The sequence below is a fragment of the Chrysochloris asiatica genome, unplaced genomic scaffold, assembly GCF_000296735.1.
Source record: "Chrysochloris asiatica unplaced genomic scaffold, ChrAsi1.0 scaffold00654, whole genome shotgun sequence".
In the NCBI taxonomy this organism is placed as follows: Eukaryota; Metazoa; Chordata; class Mammalia; order Afrosoricida; family Chrysochloridae; genus Chrysochloris; species Chrysochloris asiatica.
This window is the reverse complement of record NW_006409172.1, coordinates 30850-39186: the sequence shown is the minus strand read 5'-3', so window position 1 is coordinate 39186 and position 8337 is coordinate 30850. Positions and strand designations below refer to the sequence as shown.

The 8337-nt window shown below is 38.1% G+C and overlaps 1 pseudogene; it reads right to left on the bottom strand.

Moving 5' to 3' along the window:
- Window positions 1-1585: 1585 nt before the first annotated feature.
- Window positions 1586-2023, bottom strand: LOC102825867 (annotated as a pseudogene).
- Window positions 2024-8337: the final 6314 nt, after the last annotated feature.

The window sequence follows — 8337 nt, the reverse complement described above, 5'->3', positions numbered from 1 at the left end:
TGCACTTCACCTCCTTTATCCCTGTCGCTGGATGGCCAGAGCCACGGGCACTTCTGGTCTTTCAGGCCAACTGCCACCTCTGCCCCATACTCCCAGGGACCACGTCAGAAGAAGGAATGATACATAGGTGTGAACCAAAAATAATTCACTTTGTTCATCTGTTTGCCTGTTTCTGAAAAAGTGACTCTGGACCCTTACTCGGCAAAGACTGTTTCCCTGGGAGAAGAACACACGAAATGTTTTCAACAGAACCCATACAGTAAGGTTCACCCGGTTACATTGCTTATTATGCTTTGTTTTCCCCCAAACCAAAACAGCACTTTGTTTTTTTAAAATTTGACCCATTATTATTCCCATTTTATGGTTTGCTTGTTTTTCAGCTGTCAAGTGTACAAGGTGAAGTAAATTTTTAAACGGGGGATTTTACCTGGAAAATAAACTTCTTAAACTCCATATACATGTTTCAAAACTGCTGGGTCCCAAGTCCATCTCTGAACTCTAGGGTTTACAGAATCATGTGCAGCATACTAAAGCTACACTATTGATTAGCTCATTAATTCTGCATAAATCAGGACAATCAATGTTTCAATCTGTAACAGATTGTGCACTTTAACTGAACATGGTGAAATATTCACTCTTTTGAACTTTACACCATCATTTGATATCAAACAATGAAACAAATCCCAACAGTATATACAAAAACAGATTTGCATTTTCAAAAGATTGTTTCCCATACTGATTAATCCAGGCAGCTAACTCATTGGTTTATGAAACTTTATTGAAGAAAAATAAATCAATTCTTAGCAGAGCTATTGGTTGATCGCTCATCCATTATCAACTTGCATCATTTATTCAGTACTATATTAAACAGTGCACTGGAAGATAGATTAACTATTAGCTCCAAACTTCCTAACAATTTAAATGAAAATTACAAAATGTTTGAGACCTATTTTGGAATATAAAGGGTGTTTGACTTCCAATTCCCATTCTCTGTAGAACAAGAACAGGTCATTTCTTTATTGATATGAATAAAATATGTCACATTTTCTGTTCTGCTAATGCTATAAACGCAATGCCAATTCCCCAGCCCCATCAGTTATGAGCATAACATATATATCATAAAACCTCAATTCTCTGATAGTGGAAGGCTTAAAGAATGGATGCTGCTAGAGTAATGCTGCTTCCTTTGATGCGACAACTGAACATTCATCTTCCTTCTCCTCAGGTGATTTCTTCAGCATGTTAGAGCAGTGAGGAATGGTTTTAGTCTCACAACTAAGTTAGTGTGAAGGCATTGGCTATATAATGCACATGCTCCATTGTTTTTTGTGTTTTGTTTTTAACTCTGAATTTTGGGCAACGGTTCTCTTGTAACTACTTTACAGTTTCTAAAAGCAGTTATTGTCCAAAGCTGGAAGAACTTAAGTCTTCCCAGATGAACATGTAAATGAATGGAGGGAGGTAAACAAAGAAACAAAAAAATGAGGTCTGATAGGGGAGCAGCCAGATAAAAAAATAAAAAAAGGAACAGTAATTTAAACTTTATTCCAGCTATAATGCAGGTTATTCTGACTTTAAGATAGCATCATATGGCATACTTATGAGTCCATTCCCAAGATATTCTGTTGTACTTATCTCTGTCTGTTTTACAGAGCCGAGCAATCTCTGACATTAGGGAATCATCTGGGTTCGGATCACATAGAAGTGAATAAATGGATAAATGGACTTTACAAATAGTTAAAGCAGGAGACCACTGTGATCATAGAATATCGAGACATATGTTGCCATTATTGTTAATATTTGGAGGATAAATTCTTGTTGTAAATGCAACCTTAGGTGGTTTGAAGGGGTAGTCTGTAGGAAAATAAATTGTCAAAAAGAAAACACCACCTTGATATGGGTTGTCATTAGGTCCCATAATTGTGGGTTGCCAATGAAACATATCATCCCCAGCTAGACCTGCAGAACATTGTGCTCGAGAGTCATGGGACAAATTACTAAGCTCCTTATTAATCAGTTTCAGTGCAATAGTCTGTGCTTTTTGTCTGGCTCTGCACTATCTCGGTGTGCGCTCCAAGGTGGTAAGGAAGGATGATCTCTTCATCTCACACTGGCTCTGCCAGACACAGGCTCAGAGGGGCTGGGACCTCGCTCAAGCTACAGGCTTGGCCTCCTCCCGAGTGGCAGCTGGTGCCTCCCTGACCCTGCAGGGCTTACTCATGAGCACAACAGAGCCACAAGATGTCCACTCTGACCTCATCATGCATTTTTAACTAAATTTGCTTTTTTAAAAAAAAAATGTTTCTTCTGCTTTTGGGCACCCAAACTGCATGCATTTCAATTTTTCTGTTGTTGTTGTTCACCAAGCTTACTTATTTTCACAGCCATAATGAGGAAACATCAGAAGAACTCAATGAGAACCCTATTAGAATGAACCAAAGTTGCTGCATTTAATTTTAACCACATTTGCCACAGATTAAAAGACCAAAACAATCATGTGGACTTGAAATACCCTAGCAGGCAGAAACATAAGCTAACTAATTCCAAGTTCTTTGACTGTGAGACTATTGGACTTTATTCAGATTTCAATTGCATTTGAGGTTGCCTTACCTTGGCATCTGGAGTTTATGGACTGCTATAAAATTATATTTTGTGTCTATTTTCATATTCTTTACTATTGCATTACATGTTTTAGGTTACCATAGACAAGTACTTTATCTCATTGAATACGTGTTAATATAAAATTATTGCTTTGTACCTCACCTTTATTGCATGTTTAAGTAGCTCTGTTCCATAATTTTAAGCTTGGCTAATTTGTTTAAGTGAACATTTCCATGTGTCTTAACCACAAATTTTTTTATTTATATATATTTCTTTACTAGCATTTCTGAATTTGTACTATTTAGCTAGATCAATGATACTATTACTGCTAGATTTATGGGATGTTTGGAGTCCTGTTGTGGTAATGTAGGATAAGTACTGGAATGCTATCTGCAAGTTTGGTGGTTCAAATCCAGTAGCCTCTCCTCAGAAAACTCTATACATGGTCGTTATGAGTCAGAACTGACTCAATGGCACTTAACAGCAAAAACTACAGCTTATAAAGTTTTACTTATGTAATTTCTCAAGAAGCAAGTATGATACCCATGGAATCAACAATCACATGGGTTAGGCCATTCGTCATAAAGCATAATAATATTTTTAAATTCCATTCTGCTTATAATCGTTATTCACTGTCAATGTGTTATGGGAAAGAGAAGGCTCTGAGTAAGGAGACATGCGTGCATGTGGCTCTGCCCAACTTTACAATAAGCCTGATGGAAATGCCACTCCATTTGAAGCCTTGGAGAAGAACTAGATGATATCTAGTATAAGTCCACTGGAAGTTTTAAGAGATTGTTACAACCACCATCTAGGATCCCATGAAATAACATCTGGGAATGCTATGACTGCACTTAATCTCTGACCAATATAAATAAATTAATTCTATGATATAGGGGAATATAGGAATTGAAACTCAGGTGGAATGGGTAAAAGGGGGGAAATAATGTTAAGATGCTTGGCTGTCTTTTGAATCTTGGTTTCCCTGGCATACCATTATAAAATAGACACTTAAGGGGGAGAGAAAAGAATAGCCAGAAATATCATTATAGAAAGCTTGTAAGTCCATCTTCTGTGTATAACTGATTGTTGTTGTTAAGTGCTGTTGAGTCGCTTCCAACCCATAGTGACCCTATATAAGGTTTCTAAGGCGTGACTTGCTTGCTGAAAGTGAAGAGGACTTGAAACATATACTTATGAAGATCACAGAGCACAGCCTTCAATATGGATTACATCTCAATGTTAAGAAAACAAAAATCCTCACCACTGGACCAATAAACAGTATTATTGTCAATGGAGAAGAGATTGAAGTTGTCAAAGACTTCATTCTTCTTGGATCAACTGTCAACACTCACAGAAGCAGCGGTCAAGAGATCAGACGACGTATTGCATTGGGTAAATCTGCTGCACAGGAACTTTTTAAAGTACTGAAGATCAGAGATGTCAGCTTGAGGACTAAGGTGCGCCTGACCCAAGCCATGGTATTTTCAATAACCTCATATGGATGCAAAAGCTGGACAGTGAATAAGGAAGATCATAGAAGAATTGATGCCTTTGAGTTGTGGTGTTGGAGGAGAATACTGAAAGTGCCATGGACTGTCAAAAGAACCAATAGATGTGTTTTGGAAGAAGTGCAGCCAGAGTGCTCCTTGGAGGCCAAGATGGCTAAGCTTCGTCTCTCCTTCTTTGGTCACATTGTCCGGAGAGAACAGTCGCTGGAGAAGGATGTCATGCTGGGTAAGGTGGAGGGTCAGAGAAAAAGAGGAAGACCCCCAACGAGATGGATCAGCCAGGTGGCATCACTGATGGACTCAAGTGTGGCAGCGGTAGTGAGATTGGCCCAGGATCGGACATTGTTTCGTTCTGCTGTGCATGGGGTCGCTATGAGTTGGTTCCAACTCGATGGTAAATGACAACAACAACAAGACGTGACTGGTGAGCTTGAACTGCCAACCGTGCAGTTAATGGCTTTGCAGTCCAGTGCATTAATCCACAGTACCACAACAGGACTCATAACTGATTGGAATACCTGAATAATATCTTCTGTTCTTCTAGCCTCTTCAGGCTGGTCTGCTTGTCCATTCAAGTGGAAATTTCCTACCTCAGAAGTTTCTGGATGGGGTTCAGGATTCCACCTATAGTCTTATGTAATGCAGAGGCTCCACAGGAAGCCTCCTTCACTGGACATATTGTAGCCCCTTTTTTGGTATAACTGATTGGAATAAACAGAGTTGATGCAGTTACGCACTGAGGACCAAACCAGAAGAGTTTTGGAATGACATCCACAATATTGCATGTAAGTAAAATTTTGCTAAAGATAATGTAAAAATGGCTGCAACTATACATTGACAGAGATCTGCCAGATGTCCAGTTCAGATGAAGATGAGGACATGGAATGATACATGTCATTGTTGATATCTGGTGGATTTGGGGTAAAAGCAAATAATACTATGATGATATTTGACTGTGCTTTATTGACTACTTTAAGGCTTTTAACTGTGTGAATCATGACTAGTTATGGATAACATTGAGGAAAATGAGTATTCTGGAACACATAATTGTGCTCATGAGTCACCTGTACAAAGGGCAAGAGACAGAAATTTGAACAAAAAAAGAGAACACCAAATGATTTAAAATTCATAAATATAGTATGTCAGGGTTGTATTCTTTCACCATACTTATTTAATCTATATGAGGAACACATAACCCAAGAAACTGGATTATATGAAGAAGAATGCAGCATCAGGGTAGAAGTAATATTATTTAACAACCTGCACTATGCATATGATACATCCTTTCTTGCTTAATGTGAAAAGGACATGCAATACTGACTGATGAACATCAAAGAGCTCAGCTTTCAGTAAAGAAAACTAAACTCCTCACCACTGGACCATTGAATAACATCCATATAAATGGAGAAAAGATTGCTCAGACCAACCATCAACACTCAGTAAAGCTGCAGACATGAAACCAAACCACATATTGCATTAGGCAAATCTGGTGCATGATTCCTCTTTATTCAAGAGCAAATATATCATTTTGAGGACTAAAGTGTACCTGACTCTACCCATGATAATTTCAATAACCTCACATGCATGTGAAAGTTTGACAGTGAAAAAGGAAGACCATAGAATAATTGATTCATTTGAGTTATGGTGTTGGAGGAGAATATTAAAAATACCATGGATTTCCAAGAGAAAAGAAAACAATTTATATTGGAAGAAACAGAACCTGAATGATCCTTGGAAGCCAGGATGGTCCGGTTTCTTCATTCATCCTTAGGACACATATCTGGAAGGACCAGACCCTAGAGAAGGATGTCATGTTGGGTAAATGGAATGTAGGAGAAAATATAAAGACCCAAAATGTAATGGATTGGCACAGTGGCAGCCACAATGGCCAGAAAATGTAGCAATGACTGTGAAGTTGGAAAGGACCCAGAAGTGTTTTGTTCTATGAGTCGGTACCTACTCAAAGACATCTAACAACAACAACAACATGATGGTTTAACCCACACCTCTCAATGAAGGGTTGCCCTGTAGATACATAACATCTGGTCACCTCTGCCACATGCATTGGTCAATGTAGGTTTCACCATCCTTTGTCAGTTAGACTGGTCTGAAGTGCACATAGTGAGCAGATCCCAGATAACATAGATGGAGCATTGGCAGCATCTACTGCTCTGTCATTCCCTGGAATGTTTAATTCTACAAATATCCTTCTCAAAAAATGAAATTCTGAATCATGTTGGCTAAAAGCAGAGAATACTATAAAGATGTTTGCCTGTGCTTTATTGATTGACTACTCAAAGGCTTTTGACTATGGGGACCATGACAAGCTATGGATAACATTGTGGAGAATGAGTATTCTGAAACAATTAATTGTGCTTATGAGTAACCTGTACAAAGACCAAGAGGCAGTTATTCAAACAGAACAAGGGAACACTAAATTGTTTCAAATTAGGAAATGTGTGTGTCAGAGTTGTATGAAGTTCTGAATTCATTCCTTGTAACTTTCATTCCTAATGACATATCCAAAGAGCCTCAGAAAATTAAACTTTGTGAGGAAACAACTCTTATTCTATTCATTCATTATTAAATGTTTTCTGATTTTTTATCTGTATCTTAAGGTGTTCTGGTATCATAGTTGTTACAAGTTGGGCTGTTAACCTCAAGGTCAGAAGGTTGAAAATGCCAGCTGTTCTGCAGGAGAAAGATGAGGCTTTCTGCTCCTGTAAAATTGTACAGTCTCAGAAACCCTATTCTGGGTCTCTGTGAGTTGGAACTGACTCCATGGCACACCACCACCACCACTATCTTTAACATGCAATAATGATACCTAAACTAAAATAACAAAAGAAAAGGTATACAGTTAACATGAAGCAAGTAATGATAAATGAGGGGAAAACAACACACTAATACAAGAACGATACTCAAAAATAAGTTGAAATCTCTGATTATCCTAAAAAGTATATTATGATGAGTCATTGGGATAGAAAATATAAAAAAAATATAAAATCCAGATTCCTATCCTTTAAGCTGAAATCTACACCATTGTTATCATGAAAAGTAAAATAGTCAAGTTAAAAGAATTATATTAACAATAGGTTGCCAAATTTTAATCCATTCCAGTATTAGATTAAACCTTTGAAATATGGGGTGAGTTAGAATATATCCATTAAAAATATGCTGACATGGTTAAATGAAACCACACATGAGTTTCATATATGAAAACCTCCACAATGAGTGCTACAATAATGGTTATCTAAGGATAAAGGTATGATATATGCACAGGATGAATGGGCATGGGAGGGATACTAAGAGTAAAGCCAAAAAAATACAATGTTGTTGTTGTTAGGTGCCTTCGAGTTGGTACCATCTCTGCACAGCAGAACAAAACACTGCCCAATCCTGGACCAACCTCACTATTGTTGCCACACTTGAGTCCATTGACGCTGCCACTTGGCCAATCCATCTCGCTGGGGGTCTTCCTCTTCTTCTATGACCCTCCACCTTACCAAACATGATATCCTTCTCCAGGGACTGTTCCCTCCTGACAATATGTCCGAAGTATGAGAGATGAAGTCTGGTCATCTTGGCCTCTAAGGAGCACTCTGGCTACGCTTCTTCCAAAATGGATCTATTGATTTTTTGGCAGCCCATGGCACTTTCAATATTCTCCTCCAACATCATAACTCAAATGCATCAATTCTTCTACGGTCTTCCTTGTTCACTGTCCAACTTTCACATACATATGAGGTTATTGAAAACTAGTGTATGAAAAAAAAAATTTTATATGGGTGCTTACAATTTCTTCAAGATACCCATAAATGTGATGGAGCCAAGAGACAGAAAAGTTATGAAAACTTCTTGGACATAAGTGACTGCATTAAGGGAATAACTTGTTGGGCCTATAGGCTCAGGACCAAAGTCTTGGGTGCCACCATGGTCAGTTGGGATAACGTAGTCCACAATGATAATTTTCTGCATCCTAATTTGGAGAGTATCACCTGGGGTCTCAAAAGCTTGCATAATTAAAGTGAAATTATTGGTCTTTCCTTATCTGGAGGGAAAAATATGTAATGAGAATCAAAGATGCACTGAAATAATTAGCCTAATTAACTATTGGATTAAGGGAACATTAGCCTCATAGCTAAGTCTAGAAATACTAACTGGTGCCTGTTTACCAATACTAACTGCTCTGAAAGTGATCACACTACAAGGTTGTGGACACAGT